The 17905-nt window shown below is 47.7% G+C and overlaps 1 protein-coding gene across 2 annotated transcripts in view; it reads left to right on the top strand.

Moving 5' to 3' along the window:
- The window catches only part of AJAP1 (adherens junctions associated protein 1), a 147746-nt gene extending 131318 nt beyond the window's left edge, over positions 1-16428 (top strand). For both annotated transcript variants that reach the window (XM_063602186.1, XM_034953870.3), the window contains exon 6: positions 3-16428. The gene's annotated coding sequence lies outside the window, so the exon portion shown is untranslated. The remainder of the gene's footprint in view (positions 1-2) is intronic.
- The last annotated feature ends 1477 nt before the right edge of the window (positions 16429-17905 follow it).

Genomic DNA, 17905 nt, shown 5'->3' with positions numbered 1-17905 from the left:
AGGATTCCGTTGGTGAACCTGTAAAAACAAAACAAACAAAACAAAACAAAAAAGACAAAACCTAAAACTGAGCTATCTAAGGGGGAGGGTCCCCGCACCTACCACTTCTGTTTGCCGGTGGGAAACTCACAGAGCAGGACGCTCTAGGCCAAATCTATTTTTGTAAAAATGCTCATGCCTATGGGTGACTGCCTTCTCCCAGAGTTTTCTTTGGAGAACAGAAAGAAGAAAGGAAAGAAAGGAACCGGAGGCGGAGAGACGAGGATACCCAGCGAAAGGGACGGGAGGAAGCATCCGAAACCTAGGATTCGTCCTACGATTCTGAACCTGTGCCAATAATACCATTATGTGCCATGTACTGACCCGAAAGTCTCGGCCGCAGAGCCGGGGCCCAGCGAATCACGCAGAGAAATCTTACAGAAAACAGGGGTGGGAATCTCTTCCGATAGAGTCGCTATTTCTGGTTAATATACATATATAAATATATAAATACAAACACACACACACTTTTTTTGTACTGTAGCAATTTTTGAAGATCTTAAATGTTCCTTTTTAAAAAAAAGAATTGTGTTATAGGTTACAAAATCTGATTTATTTAACATGCTTAGTATGAGCAGAATAAACCAGTGTTTTCTACTTTGGCAACTCACGTCACACACATATTACACACATGTGCGCATACACACACACAATACACATACATGCATATAGACGCATCTATTGGAAATGCAGTTCCACAGGTGAGCATGTTCTTTCTGGTGACCTGGTATTCCATCACCATTCACCCCAGGGGACAGCCTCGACCGAGACAAGGAGGCCCTTAAATGACAGCCTGCATTTGCTAGACGGTTGGTGAGTGGCATCAAATGTGTGACTTACTACCTTGGGCCAGAACTAAGAATGCCAAGGTTTTATATATGTGTGTATATATATGTGTATATATATATATACACACATATATATATGTTTGTGTGTGTGTATATATATATATGTTTGTGTGTGTATATATATGTTTGTGTATATATATACACATATGCATACATATGATTTTTTTTTTCATTTAAGTGTTGGAAGATGCTACCTAACAGCCACGTTCACATTTACGTAGCTGGTTGCTTACAAACGGGCCTGAGCCCCTGGTTGGGTGGGTGGTGGATTCTTGGACGTGTGTGTCATACAAGCATAGACTGGATTAAAGAAGTTTTCCAGTTCCAAAAATTAAAGGAATATATCCTTATGATGTGTGTGTGTAATGTCAGGGCAGAACTTAGACATACGTGAAGGGCCCCAGTTGGTTTGAAAACGAAAAATAGTCATTCTGTGTGCAAACCACAAGGCTGCCCCAGTCGGGCAGCGCCCTGACCTGGCCTGTGCTGCATTGCCTTCCCTTGCACAGGTGGGCAGGTGTCGCCCGCTTTTTCTAGGGCCCAAGGGTGACTTGGAATCTTGGGGGAAGCCTCGGCAAAGATGCCGTTCTCCCGTCAGCTTCCATTGGCCGATGGATGTTTCTGTTTTGTCACCGAGAATCCTACTATAAACTACCCAGTGGAAACAGGGGCCCCAGACCTGAGCCTCAGTACAGAGAATCCCAACCACACACACTTTATTAAAAATACTGCCATGCCGCCGGGCCTCCCTCACAAGCCTCACCTGAAACGGGCTCACTGGTATCCCAGACTTGCTGTCAACGGCAGGTGCTGTAGGGATCTAGGGATGCATCTCATGGCCCACACTGTGCCTCCTTAAAGGATGTTTCCTGTCTATGGGAGACGCCTAACATGGTGTGGGTCCCTGTCTCCAAAGACTATATTTCTCACGCGTGGCCCACGTGCAACTTTAATTTCAGCAGTAGAGTGCATGAGCCAATTCAGTGAAATGTCACAGGCCAGGCAAAAAGGTTAAAGATCAGACAGACAGCTGACCTTACTGCCCTCACTGGCCAGGCTGATGACCTGATTCTTCCCTCGGGCTCGGTCTCCCTCTAAAACACCTTGTGATATGCTTCAAAAGTTCACTTTTGTATCTCCTGAAACATGTGAACCTAGAGTAAGGCCTCCGGAGGTGAAAGGATTGTTTTTGTGATGCAGCAGTGTTGAGATCTGTATCCATGGTATTGCTCACAAATTAGGAAAAGTTGTTCTTTAGTTTTTGTTCTGTCATTTTCCCCCCAAGCTTTGGCACATCCTGAGACAATGCAAACATCCGCCACTGGCATTTGGCCGTCTCCAGGTTCCTGGCACTCACCTGCACGGCGCTCCAGCCTGCAGCTCTCTCTGCGCGCCAGCCGGCATCATCCATCCCATTCTCCTTCAATCACTCCCTCCCGCTGAGGTGGGCCTCCTGACTCCAGGTGAGCACAGCGTGGTGCGAGTGCATGGTGAGGGCTGGCGGCGTCCAACAGGCAATGGGGCGGCTGCTCTGGTCTCTGACATTCTGAGCTCCAGAGTGAGCCCAACTGAGGAGGAGGTGACGGCCGGGGGGCCCTGTTGGTTCACTGATCCTGAGAACCTAGGATTCCCGAGGGACTCCTGGTATCTGCTCTGTCAACTCCCAGCTGCTCAGCCCCCTTCTCTGACCATGGGCGGCACCCTGGATGCCCTGAACTCTTTCCTGGGTCCATAAGACATCGAGCCTTGGAAGGAAGCATAATGCAACAACCCTCTTGTCCCCGATAAGAGCCACAGATTCAAGGCAGGGCTGTGAGACCCACACAGGCACAACCACCAGACAAGCAAATGCATGCCCATTCCACACCCAAAAGTCTGGTTCTGTACCAACATGACATCCGTCAAGGTAAATCCACACAAAGGCTGCTATTTCTGGATGATTGAGGCAATGTCTGTAGACGTGTTACTTTACTTTTCTGAATGGTTACCTGCTCTCCCAGACCCCTCAGCTGGGATCGTCATCTAGGTAAGAGGAGATAATGAGTGAAAGTGACTGGGCCTCGGAAATGCAGCCCCACCCACGGTGAAGTCTGCACCAGAGCACAGACTTGTCCTACTTCGGGCCGTATGTATAGGTAATGCCCATGTACTTTGTGTGTCGGTGGCTGCTGATTTGGCCTGATCAGTCCTTCTGCAGCCTTGGGGCAGTGTTTCAAGCTAGTTGGTGTCCTCTTTCCTCTGCTTGACCCCTGGAATTCAGAGTCTAATAGTAGACACCTCCCATCCCCCACCCAAGGCCTGGTCCTTTCCTTTGCTTGAGCTTTTATTCCTCAAGAAAAGAACTCCAAGGAAGGGTGATGTGGTTTGTTAGGGTTCCCCAGTTTTCGTCCACTTCCATCTTATTCCTCGGAGATCCCGCAATCGCAAACCCCCTGGCAGCCTCCTGGCACCTGCATTTGCCTTTAAAGCTTTAGAAACAGCTGGGAATGCACTCCTTGTACAGTCCAGTCCGTTTTCAGACAAAGTCGCTGCTAGTCTTCACACGCTTGATGTCACTTTGTCTGATTGGAATATGCGTGTCATTGCTCTTGTTTCCGAGTTTGGCGTGAGAAAGGCAGGGTTTTCCAGGCATGGTCAGGGAGCTTCCCCACCGTTTCCCATTGGGCTCAGATTCCAGCCATGACTGAGACAAATCCAAGCCTTCTCACGCAACGTGGAAGCGTGGTGACACCCTGGGGTGTGTGGAGGTGGCTGCTAGTGTCCCTATTTACTGCCCTGCTTGCACACAGAAGGGAGAGGCCACTTAGGGGACCTTGTCTTCTCCGTAGTATTTCTAGTCCTTGCCAGTCTTGAATTTGAGTGGACTTCTCATATTACATTCAGCTCCCAGAAATTCACTCCAGTCCTTCCTGGAGCATTGTGAAATTAGAAACCTGTACTCATCAGCAAACCCCACCCACTCTTTGAATCAGGACACCAGGAAACCCGTTACTACTAATGTGATCTTAACCATCTTAATCCTTTCTTTCAAAAATACATGACTCTTTCACAGCCATATTTTAGCGTCAGGAAAAGCCACGCTTAGAGGGATTGGTCTTCAAAATTTTGTGTATGATGCCTAATGTGTAGGCCATATTGAAAGGTGAACGCACCAAAGGATCGACCCTGTCACCTTGGATGGTCTCTATTTTGACCCTGTTGCCCATGGAGAGGTATTTTACCCTTTTGCTTCTTTGCTCAGGTGGTCCAGGGTTGTCTGTAGCCCAGGAAGTGGACTGACCCTGTATCTCGAAAGATAAGACCAGGAACCGGGAGTGAGGCTGGGACTCTCACTCAGCCTTTTCACGGTCAGTCTTGGTCTTCTCATACTTATTTCAAGATGGCACCAGGACACACCTTCTTTTGTCTACCTGTTGACACCATCACCCTCTTTCATCAAGGTGATCTCTTTCATCAGGGCATATATGAGACTTAGTGCTCCACTGGACTGTCTTCTCCCCTACCCCTGCCCCCTTCCACAAAGCCATTTCTCAAGTCGCAGTGGGAAAAGATACCAAGACACCTGATTTCTTGAACCATTCTTGCTTCAGCATGTGAATTCTTTAAGACACTACTCACATATGCCATTGGAGAGAAACAACCCGTTCTGCATCACCATAATGAACTGATCAGTCATTCATCCTCTTATTGAACAAATACTTGTTCCACTTCTACCACACTGGCCATACAGTCGGAGGCGAGATGGGCACAGTTATGGCCTTGTGGGCTTTATATTCTACGGTGGGAGGAGGTGGATGCTTAATGTGAAAGCAAACCAAAATAATTTCCAGAGAGAGAAGAGGCAGGAAGAGAGCAGAGCAGAGTGATGGGGCCGGGGGCAGAGAAGGAGAGAGGGGAAGAGGGAGAGAGTGGGGGGCATTGAAGGGGAAGAAAGAGAGGCAGGGGTTGTCTACATCTCCTCCTCCTGCGACCCATCACCTACTGGAAAATTACCACTTGCTGCTTGAGGGTTGGTCTGGTGTTGGATGGAGGAAGAAGGCCTTAGTCTTAGCTCTTGGATAAAATGCAGTGCAGCGCTGAAGATAAGACATCGCAGTTGTTACGACGCCTGGTTCTCCACCAAATTCCTCTGTCATTATAGCAAGAGTGGAAGCAGAGGGGCAGGGGCAGGATGAGGGCTGCTGCCCTGGTGATGAGCTTGCCCCATCCCTGGGCACTGGCTCTGCCCAGCCCCTCCCATGTTGGTCCCATCCATCAGGTTGCCAGGCCAAGCAGGTCTCAGGTCAGCCAGGTCTCAAGGAGGATAAGGGGGTTCAACGTCAGCGACTTGGCCCGCAGGGCACGGGCACCTTGGAGATGCCATTCCTCTTGGTGCCAGAAGGCAGCTGCCTCTCCAGAAGCTCCCCCAGCACTGAGCTCACTTAGTGGCATCCTTCTTAAACAGCATCTGCTTTTAAGTAAGCAGCTATTCCAAAACATGCCATGATTCATGTAATTTTTGAGTGGTTACTTTGGTGCAGTTTGTCAATTTGCTCTGCCTTACTGTTTTTTGATTATTTGTTTGTTTTCCAGTGTAAATAGCACAGCCCACATAAATGAGCGAAACTCATCATCTGAGGATCTTTGATTATTCTTCCCCACTTATTGTACGTTGATGTGCCGCCTGCTAGGAAGATAAACTCCCTCTTTGCTCACTCTGAGCCAAGATCTCTGTGTTAGTTACACTCAGCCTTATCTGAGCATTCCAGGGAGGTCTTAAATGAATGTTTGGGGTTTTGAAACGTGCTACCAGCCCTTCCTTCCGAAGAGCATGAAGCATGGCTCTGTGTGGTTTTGTGTGTCTAGGTTTAGAGCTTGTATTTGGTTGTAAGGAGTGACTAAAAACAGGTCTAGGCAGAGAACTGCTATCTTTTAAACCACCCTAGCCCTCAGTCAAACAGAAAGAATGAGCTTCTTCTGATGTCAAATCATTCTAGAAAGGTCTTAGCTAGTGAGCACAAAGTAGCCAATCCCGGGAGTTTATATCGGCCTCCATGTGACCAAGCCATCCCTAGCTAGGAAACTTAACTCTTTGCACAACCTCCCTTTATGCTGAAGGGCCCATGGGAATATGGGAACATGGGAACATTTGCACTTTGTCAGAGGAGTGGCCCCAACCTACTCTCTGCCTGAAACACAAAGCAGCTCCCCTCAGAACAGCCAGTCCGGTGCAGAAGCCCTTGAACATCCCATCTTCCATCTTATTTCACTTTGGTTGCAGGGAGTTAAATACATAGGCCACAGCAGACTAAGGGAGCGGTGTGCACAATGGCCCCAGAATGTCCAGTGACCCAAGTGATGTTAGTCTTAGGGTCCCTAAGGCAGTAGGGCATGGGGAGGAAAGTTCTCTCCATCGATTCCCAAACACACCAGCCACAAATCCACACTCCTCACCTGTAAACGCACAGCCCAGGCCCCATTGTAAAGGTGACTGAAGAGAATGGTCAACTCGGTGGTGACGGGCCTGTTTTGGAGCTAAAAGCATAAAATGAATCCTCCCTGTAGCTCCATTGCCTTTTCCTCGTGAAGGACTCCCTGCTAAATGTTCTAAGAGTTACTGTACATAGAATCAAGAGAGCAGTTTTGAATGAGCCGTAAATCTGAGTCATATATAAGAGGCATAATATAAATTGGGCCAAGCTTGCCCATCTGGGGACACACAGGTTTATAGAGATTAAACACTAGTGAGTAGCGGGGGAAGGGAACAGTGACTGTATAAACGGCCATATAAATGACCTACTTGTCTTCTCATGTAGGCTGGAATCAGAACCTACGTATGCTGTAGATAACAGTCAATTAAATGGGTTAATGTTCTAAGCCAAGAGAGTTCTAAGCCAAGACATGCGCTTGCGACTGGATTAACTCTTGTCAATATCTTGGATTCCATAGTAAAACATCTGTTAAGTAACATGCGGCAGGAAAGGACGCAGGGAGCATTGGACTATAGGAAATTCTCCTTTATACAAGTTAATTAGTTTTGTCTCTGGTGGCTCTCTCTTAAAACAGAATCCCCTGGAGACCCGGGTTTTCATTTTGTAATTCAACACCCAAATATTTGCAACACTGAATAACAACTCCCTAAAGACTTCAGTCTTGCATGGGCTTAAGCAACTCACACTGGTTAGCTTTTGTCAGATTTCGTCGTTTCCGCAGCAAAATTTCTTAGTGTTGATGTTGATAGCTTCTGGGTTGGCAAACTGGCAGTTCACTCTAGTCTTACTGGGTTGGGCAAGTCCTTGCCCCCAGAAAATTGGGGATAGCTTTGGCCATGGGAGGAGCAAGAACACTATGCAGTCGTAAGCTCTGTTTTTTGTTTTGTTTTGTTTTGTTTTGTTTTGTTTTGTTTTCGGCACCATTATGTACGATGAAGACTTACAGCCACTGCTAATACAGCATAGGGGACACTTTGAGGAGCCCTAGTATCATTGTTTGAAATCATTGTACAGGGAACTGCAGGGGTGAACACCATTGTACCAATCCCTGGGCCAGTGTCTCATTTCCTAACAGAATCATCCCATTCTTGTTCACTCTTCAGTCATCCCAAGCCAAAAGGGAAAATTCGAAACCCACTGTGACACCCCAAACCTAATTTCCAACCTTTGGAGGACTCACCTGGGGCAGAAGGGAGAAAGGGCTTTGCTGAAGTCTCAGGCTGCCGAGAGCCATGTATGGGCATAGGAGCAAGCTGATGGCATGGCTCTTGACAAGGTTTTCTATAGGGCAGCAGCTGCTGCTCCCAGGGGAACCCTCTCCTGTTGCCTCCGCAGTCTGTTCTGGGGTGGAAACGCCATTCTCTATTATTTCTCTCACATACATGTGGATTTCTAATATCAAGTTATGTGACTGCCTACCACTTAAGGCCTACAAAACCACATGGGAGTTTCTTTATTGCGTATGCAGCCAGTCAACATGAATGGGACCCTAGAAACTGTGAGGAGCAGGATTCTCTAAGGTGCTCTTAGATACGGTGTCACTTCCACATACAAGCACAATTCTCCCAGTTAAGGGGCTGGAAGACAAGCGGGGCAACTGGTTTTGAAAAGCCCGCTGGCGTGCCAGAGGGGGTGTTTGCCCACACCCTCCTTGAATTTAACTGCCACAATCTATCCGCAGATGTGTTTTGTTCTATTTCTTGTTTTTCACTAGGGTTTGCGTTGCTTCCTCTGAAGCCAGAGGGTGAAAGGCCCTAGCAAAGTTAGTTATCAGTCAACTGATGATAACTGTGATCCTTAAAGATGAATTCCCAGCCTGAGGTGACACACAGAGTTTCAGCAGACATCTCAGGATCTGTCACATGTCATGTTGCTTGGTGTGAAGATGGAAGAACAAAGTCCACATCAGTTTCTGCTCCTTCAAACAGTGTGTCGATATGAAACATTGAGATTTGGCAGAAACATGTGGCTAGTTTGCAGCACCAAATACTGGTCTTCTCGGAAGTGTTTCTGTTTTTTTGTTTTTGTTGTTTTTGTTTTTGTTTTTTTGTTTAATTTCCTCTTCTGGCATCCCCATTTGGATCATTTCCTCTCTTTCTTTCCTGGAGAAACAGGATGGCAGGTGCTGGAGCCCAGAGAGGGGGTCACCCTCCAGCTAAAATGATTTAAATGGAAAGGAGAATGACAGCAAAGCCTCACGTGAACTTTAATGACCTTATCAATGACCTTTACTAACTTACCTTTGGTACCTGGATTGTTGAGAGGTGAGTGGGACTAAAAGCCAGGATCAAGATCAGGTTGCTCCACACATTTGCAGATCAGGAGCCCCAGGAATGTGAGTTAGACCCAGAAAGTATTGAACTGGACATTGAATGAAGCTTGAGGCCATGCATTGATAACATTTTTAGAGTCTTTTACATTATTTTTTCAAAAGGAACACATGTTTACTACAAACCATTTAGAAAATACCAATAACCAAACAGAAGGGAAATGTCTGGAACCTTCCAGTTGTTTAATTCTGTAGAAACTGTTCACGAAAGGCTGAATGAGTGGGGACAAGTCACAGAGGTCTCGCCATGGTTAGCACCAGGGACAAGTCTGGCTCCAATGTATGTTTTATGAAGTCTGATTAGCTTTCAAATGCATCTTTGCCAGCTGAACTTGTCATGCACTAAACTTCCCATTGATCATTAGAGTGTCTACGATTAAGTGGAAAAGGTGGTCAACCATTTGGATGTTTGACTTTCACAACATCAAGCATTGGCCATTGGGCATATCTGGGCATTGCTATGGAATAAACAGGATACTCAGTGAAACATCCAAATTATTGACTGGATTTTTCCCATGGGGCATCTGTCTAAGAGTCACAGATCTGAGAAATAGAAGGACCAGGTCCGTGTGGATGCCCCTAGTGTGTTCAAATAACTCTTGAATTCACCAGGTCTCATTGCGTTTATTTAAAGTTGGAGCCCATTGTCCCCTCCTCCTCCTCAGCTCACCCATGGAACTAGAAATTCACAAACCTGAAGCTGAACCACAGGACAAGAAATTAAACAGCAATGGCCACATGGCCTCTTTTTTCACAGGTTTTGCATTGAATGTTTTAGAACTTTATTCCCCCACCCCCTTACCCATGTATACCAAAACTGGTTTTATTTTCATTTTCCTAAATTATTTTCTGATACAATAAACTGTTAACTGTTTATTTATACTTTTACAAGGAGCACTTGTTATTTTTCAAAAGGAAAACAAAAGCCTCTCTGTTTTCATGTTCTCCGTATATCTATACCACAGCTGTCTCTATAGACATATTTATATATCATCTTCTTGAGAGAGTTAACCTCCTGTAGTTTAATGTTGTGTTTCTTTTCTTTAAATGCATATCATAATCATGTTAATAAACAAAAACGACACAATATATGTGGGTGGGGGGCGGGGGGCAGGTGGCTGGGTGTGATTTCCGTACAGGTGAACTTTTATTCCAGATTTTTTTAAGTTGTTTCTGTATTTCAAAGCTATGTATTTGGAAAACATTGTAAATGAAACACCTATATTAACTTTCCTGTGTATATTTAGTACTCTGATGTTGCTATTAAAAAAAAAATAATATGAAAAAAAAAAAAGAAGAGAAAAAAGAATTACCATGAGTTCAGGCCATGACCTCATAAGGACTTTTTTTTATGTTACTTCTTTGTTTATTTTTTAACAATATTATCTGAGACCTCCTCTAAGAACACAGGCGTTGTTTCTGTGCCTGTGGTTCACAGAGTCTAAGACTTCCTCCCTGAATCTTCATTATCTCCAAACCAATGCTTTGCCCAGTTAAACAACTCTGAAAACACTTTCAGGTCTCAGTGTCTGGGCCCTGGGGTTGGTTATTAACTGAGTCTGAGTTAACCAGGCAGGGTCTATCACGTTGTACCTGAGACCACAAATGCCTACAAGCTCAGGGTTGGGGGGTTCCGGTGAATCTTTTATGGGCAGTTGCAGGCCAGCAAATGTCTTGCAAAGATTCCTGCAGAGGAAACCGTGCCCTGGGGAAATGGTCGGCCCAAGGCTTATAATTGTGTGCTGGTGCCAAGGCAAAACATTTCAAAGGGCCTCCAGTATCAGAGCCAGGAGATACCTCGCGCACTCACAGTATTTGCAGAGTGCAAAAGAGAGCTCTGTCCACTTCCAGACATGCTCGGATCAGGCAGAGTATGGGGGAGCAAGGCCCCTGCCTCTAGGCCAGCAGTTCTCAATGTGGGGTGATCCTCACCCCCACAACATCTGGCAATGTCTGGAGACATTTCTGGTTGTCACAACGGGGCTAGGGGTGCTACTGGCATCTAGTGTGAAGAGGCTAGCAGGCTGATAAGCACCCTACCCAGCACAGGGCAGCCCCCTAACACAGTCATCCAGCTCCAGAGGCTGAGGTTGAGAAACTCCCCTCTTAGACCTGGGTGGGATGCTGCACTTTGCTGTGCTCCCCATGGGAGGCAGGATGGTTTTTTGCCCTGATGTGGACTTAAAGGTGAAGCTCTCACATCAGCTGTCTCTGGGCCGGCTGGAGCTAAGCCTCAGGGTAAGAAAGCAAGGCTGGCGGGGCGACCTTGTGTTCTAGTGAACCCTGCTGCTCAGCCCCAGGTGTACTCTATACCTGCTAAGCACCTTTTAACCTGTCAATATCTTTTCACATATTTGAAATTACCTGAACCTATCACCAAGGTCATACGCATCATCCATGTATGACTTTGCCCCACTTGCCAAATGGGGCAGACCAAGCGACACAAGGGCATGGCTGGTAAAGGGTCCCTAGGCCAGGAGGGGGGTCCCAGTGGAGCCAGACCTCATCTAACCCACCTCAGCTCCAACCACAGCCTCACACAACTCCAGATACATCTCCAGTGCATGGTTATCCTGCTGCTACATTTTCTGTCCTGCCTTTCTTTCTTTCGAGACAGGGTCTTGCTCTGTCACCCAGGCTGGAGTGCATTGGCACAATCATAGCTCACTACAGCCTCAAACTCCTGGGCTCAAGCAATCCTCCTTCCTCGGCCTCCTGAGTAGCTGGGAATACAGGCGCAGGCACCATGCCCATCTAATTTTTAAATTTTTTTGTACGAACATGGTCTCATTCTGTTGCCCAGGCTAGTCTTGAACTCCTGGCCTGAAGCAATCCTCCTGCCTCAGCCTCCCAAAGCACTGGGTTACCAGCATGAGCCACCACATCTGGTCTGGCCCTTCTTTCTTAATCAAAGCCATTGTCAAGGGCAAGGACCAGTCACAGAAAGATGACGGAGAGAGGTGAGTCAGAGGCACGGTCACAGTTTCAGTCAACACCAAGAGCTGATCGGCACGTAGGAAAAGGACACACACCAAAGGCCTGCAGAGCTAGAGATGCTCAGCCTCAGGCATCTCCAAGACATAGGAGTGCTGAGGCCTGACCACAGAGTGAAGAGCCTTCTTTACAGGCCTAGAAAAAGCAGCATTTCCCCCTAATTAGCTCTGAAGAGCAGGTGGTGCTCCTCCCCATTCCCCATCCCTCACCTGGCACAGAATCCATGGACAACTTACCCAGTGCCTCATCCAGCACCAGGCGCAGGGCACTCGTGACAAAAGCACTTCCATTCCAACCTTCTCAGCATCCTGTGGTCTTCCTCCTTATCCCCACCCTGGGAGCTTCCACTTGTCTGTGAGGCCAGGGACTGGCACATGGCCGAGGTGACCACTGGCTTCCCAGGGCACTCTCTCCTGAGTCAGTGAGAGGCCTAATGTCCTCAGACACACTGATGAATGGGATACATAACTGTCTTTAACAAGCAGAAAAAAAGCAATACTACTTTGGTCATTTAACTGATTTAGACAAATCAACAGCCTGGATACCATTAAAGTAAACTCAATTTGCTCACCAGTGAGAGGGGGAAATTGGAATTCTAGTATCCATTTGCTAGTGCATAGAGCTCTTGCCTTTGAACTGAAGCCAAGACAATAAATACTGGGTCCCGATATGATTGACTAAGTTTGGCAGAGTTGCCTGTGATGGGCTTTTGAACACACAAGCACAACAGAAACCTTGCTCACTGAACAAGGCTGTGGGGACTTCCCTCCAGCGCAGTGAAGGCGGGCTGGCCATCGGGAGGAGCTGGTGCAACTATAGGTTCTCCCTAGCAACTGTCCCTACCAACTGTATGGGGCCACAGAAGGCAGGAAATATGATTTTGGGGAGCTAGGGGCTCCCCACATCCCTCAAGTGAAGACCATTCGATGGCCTAAGAGTCAAAGGTACACTTGAGGTCTTCTCCAAAAACCAACTGGAACCAACAACCCAGGCTGGTGCCAAGTTGAGAGGGACCGTAGGACTCTAGATCTTATTGTCTGCAGATGCTCTCTGCATTTGTCGTGACTCGTAATAAGTGCTTGTTCAAATCGATACATCTCCTCTGCTTTATTAACAGGCATTAACTTCAGAGCTGAGAAATGAAGTTCTAAGGTGTGAGGATAGGTTCCTTTAGAACAGCAGTTCTCAGGGGATGACTTTCTTCCCAGAGAGATTTAGCACCGCCTGGTTACGGTTTGGGTTCTCATAACTAAGTAGTACAGCGGGCACTGACATCTAGAATTTGGAAGCCAGGGATGCCATCAAACACCCTGCTATGCACAGGACAGCCCCATGACAAAAACAATCCAGCCCCAAATGTCAACAGTGCTGACATTGACAGCAGTGTTCTGGGGGATGCTGAAGTCGACCTGCTTTATGCAGAGGGTCATCATATAAATCAACACTGCTCATCGGGTCTTCCTAAAGCCAGCAGCTTCCTTAGGGAACAACAGGGTTATCTCAGGAAGCAAAGGGTGAGCTCTCCTTTCCCAGGTCTTTTGTAAGCCTGGGTGTTTTGGTTTGCTATGGCTCCTGTAACAAAATAGCACAAACTGGATGTGGCTTCAAACCATGGAAATGTATTGCATCACAGTTCTGTAAGCCAGAAGGCTGAGATCCAGAGGGACAGAGCCAGGCACCCTCTGAAGGCACTAGGGCTGGGCACCCTCTGAAGGCACTAGGGAAAGGTCTGCTCCAGGCCTCTCTCCTGCTTCTGGTGAATACTTGGCATGTGGCAGCCTCACTCCATCCTTCACTTGGCACGTTCCCTGTGTGTGTGTCTGTGTCTAAATGTTCCCTTTTAATAAGGATACCAGTCATGCGGGATTGGGGCCCACCTTTCTCCAGCAGGACCGCGTCCTAACAAATTGCATCTGCAATGGGCCTATTTCCAAATAAGGTCACATTCTGAGCTGCAGGGGGTTAGGACTGCAGCATATGCATTTGGTCAGGGGGGTTGACACAATTCAACCCATGACGCTGGGGAATCAGAGATGCCATCACTTGTATTGAAACCTGCCCCACTTTCCTTTGTTCTGCATCTATCCTGAGAAAACGTGAAGGGCCTCATGCAGCGAAGAGCAGGGGGTACCCAGAAAGGAGGTTCAAGTTCCTTCTCCTCCCCCGACTGAAGCTGGGGGGCTCGTCCAGGAAACACTGGGGATGATAGTGGCCTCACCTTTTAAAACCAAGGCAGCTGGGTTTCTAGTTGGAGGTTCATCTGGGCTTCAAAAGGGGAAGCAGCTTCCTCTTAAAGTGACTGTCCCCAGAATAGTGTTTTTGTTTTGGTTTCAGGTTGCCAGATAAAGGTGAAGCAGCTGCCACGGTCATATGCTGTCATAAAACTTAGAAAAAAAGAGAGTGAGGGAAGCGGAATACATAACTCCTTGCACAGAGAACAGCTGCAAATGCAGAGCTTTGCCTCTTTTTTTTTTTTTTCCTTCTTTATTTGCATCTGTGATTTCTTATTTCTGTTTCACTTCTTCCCTGAATTTCCGAGCTTCCTATCTGGCTCCAGCACACTTCATCTGGCAGCACGGAGAGTGCCCCCCAGTTAGGATCTGCTGCACTGCAGGAGGGAAGGAGGCCGCCACTGCTAGAGAGACATTTGGTCACTTGCCTGTGACTCGGTGGGCTCTTCCCAGCATTTCTTCTCCCGCTCACCTTCAGCAAAATGATCTGGGTTTGCAGAGGAACCCTGTTATCTGTCTAGACTCTGTTCTCTATGTGCTCTCTTCTCCAAAGCTCTCCCCATGTTTTCTAACTCTTCAGCCTTGAACTTGGCAGAAGTGATGCAGCAAAGTCTCGGCCCCGTGAGGCTGTGGTTCTCCAGACTGTCAGCCTTCCCGGGAGTGAGGCTGTGGGCACTAAAGCAAGAGGCAGGGTGGGATGGAGAGGAGTCAGCCTTAGCAGCGGGGCAGAGTCTGTGGTCGTCCTGCTCTGGTTCTTGCAGCTCCGCCCACAGACAGGTCCAGAAGGCTGTAGGTCCCCAGAGTGTCCTTGCTGCTGGAGATGGCTGGCTCAGTTCACTTGTTCTCTTTGGAACTCTTTAGAACGTGTAGACCTCCTGCTGATAGTTTTATAGACAATCACCCAGAGTGTAGCCGTTGAGAGCAACTCTATGCAAACCATTGCTTCTGCAAAGCTACAAAATAATGAGCTTTTGATAATGACACTGAATGAGCTGTGGACACAGACTAGACCTTCCTGGGACCACATACCACCTCCGATTGACGGATCCCATTAACACCAGCAGGCCTCGTGGGGCCTGCCATCACCAAAGGCAGCTGAGTGAGGAGAACCTCCCCAGGCTTGAGAACACTTGGGCTTGATTTTGTTAAAGCTGCACATCGAGGCACTTCCCCCTGAGACCTGGGTTATCTCATATCCTCTCCAATTCGGCAAGGGCCCCCGTTATGCTGGATTGCTTTGGATCGTGGAGGAAAAACAATAATGAAGCCATATTTTGGGCATCTGGCTGAGCTTTGTTCTTCCTTTGAGAAAGGAAGCCATATCACAATTGCCCCAAAGATGAGGCAGACACCTAATTTCCTGAACCAGAAAACCAAGCCTTGCTGGCTTGGACACTGTGGCCTGTGGCTGAGTAATGGTTGGGGAGTGAGTGTCTCTCAGTCCAAGACCTCATATATGATAAAATTATGCAGGAAAATAATAAGAACCATCGAAAGATGTTGCTCACTTTGGGATTGAATTACCACCCAAATCAAACTGACAGTGGGCAGGGGGCTTGTAGAATGAAATTAGGGAGGAAGCTATATTTCAATTGGGAAATGCTGGGTGCTCTCCAGGAGAGCAAGGCTCCTCTAAATGAAATACGATCCTGAGCTCCCGTTTCATCCTCTGTGATTTATTCGAACCAAAGAGAGTTGTTTGAATGGTTCTGAATGTTATTTTCAAAAGCAAATGAACATCTCATTCTGGAATCAAGACACAGGAAACTGACTTTGGAGGATCTGGTACTGGGAGAGACAGGAAGCAATGCTGAGTTCTGTATGACGTCTTCTGTATTTAAGCCCCAGTTCAAGGCAGGCTGGCGGGACATGTGGAGGAGAGAGGCCCTCAGGTCTTGGTGGGGTGGGAGTGAAACCTAGGGCTTTTCCTTTGAGTGTTAATGGGCATTGGACTGGTCTCCTGTGGTCAGTGTGTGGTGGAAAGGTGGCCAGAGACTGAGGAGCAAGGGTGAGACACCCAGAGAAATGTGGGAGACACCAGCCAACTCAACCCCCGGCCTTCCCCAGGTGGGTCCCAGGCTACACTCAATGTTGGTCACCCCTTCCCCTCCTCTTCCTGCCTGTCCAATCCCAGGTGGCAGAACCTCCACTGTACAAATCAGAATCTTCCACTAGTTCTACTAAAAAGGAGGTAAAAGGTGATGTTGTTTCACTTTGATAAGGTTTGGCTCTGGGTCCCCACCAAAATCTCACCTTGAATTATAATCCCTACATGTTATGGGAGGGACCCAGTGGGAGGTAATTGAATCATAGTGGCTGGTTTTGCCCATGCTGTTCTCATGATAGTGAATAAGTCTCTCGAAATCTGATGGTTTTATAAAGGGAAGTTCATGTGCACACACTCTCTCTTGCCTGCTGCCATGTAAGACGTGCCTTTGACCTTCTGCCATGATTGTGAGGCCTCCCCAGCCATGTGGAACTGTGAGTCCATTAAACCTCTTTTTCCTTATAAATTACCCAGTCTCCAGTATGTCTTCATTAGTAGTGTGAGACAGACTAATACACAGTCCTATCTATTACGGGCTCTTTCTGAATGGTATGGTCAAGTTTCTGACAACATCTTCAAGGGCATTGCTCCTGTAGTGACAGCATCTTCCAGTAGTTCTCTGCAAAATTTTATCACCTTTAAGGACTGGGCTGGGAGACATTCACGCACCAACCATTGATCACTCACCTTTCATAGTCTCTAAGCCCTAAGCCCACCCTGGCAGCTTCCACACAGAACTCTTTGGAGAGGTGGCTGAGAGATATTTCCTCCAACCCAATTCACAAGATCATATTCAGCTTGCCTGGATATAAAAACTGATTAGCGACATAACTAGGTTGAACTCAAATGTGATGAAAACTGGTAGTGCGGCTCCTCTTCTGCAGGAAGGCTTGGAATATCTGTGCATTCCTAGGATACGTGACACAGGTTTTCTACCCGTGCAGGGCCATTGGGAGGCACAGGAGGAAGATGAGGGCTGATCTGCCTCATGGACCACTTGTATCCGAAACCCGGGGGCTGGTGTGTCACCCCTTTTCCTCACCCTCTTCCCACACACCACCCTTTCTCTACTTTCTCTCTTCTCTTCTCCCTCTCCCCCGCCTACCAAAGGTCACCTTCTCTGGTTTGAATGGGGCCTGCCTTTTAGAGCTTTAGGAGGAAAGCCTCAACACCCCCTTGAGTGGAATCTTTCTGCTTCCCTTCTGGGCTTTGCTAAGAAAACAAAATCTACGCTGTTGGAGGAGCTGCTGGAGGTGAGGAGGGGAAGAGTGAACGCCTTGAAACCAGAGATCCTGCAGCTTTGCAGGGAGACATGAGTTTTCTCCTCCTGCACCATGGTGGCATCACAAGAGGGTTCGAGCCCTTCCAGACGGCAGACCTAGCACCAAGCACGCGGCTTGCATTGCCTCATTTATTCCTCATGACCATGCTATGAAGTAGGCATTAGTGTCATCCAGCTTTATGAATGAAGAATCTGAGTCAGAGAGAGGTTGAGGAACTTGCCCTTGGTCACACAGCCTGACTTCAGCCAAAATAGTCCAACCTCAGTGCCCACATGCTTCCCCTCCCTGCTAAACTACCAGCCAAAGACCACACTAAATGACAAGAGGCTGATGGGGGCTGAGTGGCTTCTGGCCTAGCCCCCCAGAAGAGGTGTCTTCTCCCACCACCATTCTTTGAGAACTTGCAAGTTCTGGGAAGAAGTATCATTGGGAGAGGGAGGGAAACAGAGTCACATACATAAACAATGCAAGACAGCATGTGATTCGTGCATGTACAAGTTACAGAGGACAGGGCCTGGGAGCCCTGAGAGGGGATGGAGCCTACAGGCCAAGTGACCAGGGGCCCCATGGGAGGGGAGGATGCTGCACCTTCCCTATTATATTTGCCTCCCTAGGACATGCCATGCAGGCATTCTACCGGTGCAGTTGATGCCCCTCCAGGAA

The sequence above is a fragment of the Pan paniscus genome, chromosome 1, assembly GCF_029289425.2.
Source record: "Pan paniscus chromosome 1, NHGRI_mPanPan1-v2.0_pri, whole genome shotgun sequence".
Taxonomy (NCBI): domain Eukaryota; kingdom Metazoa; phylum Chordata; class Mammalia; order Primates; family Hominidae; genus Pan; species Pan paniscus.
This window is presented reverse-complemented; position numbering and strand designations above follow the sequence as displayed.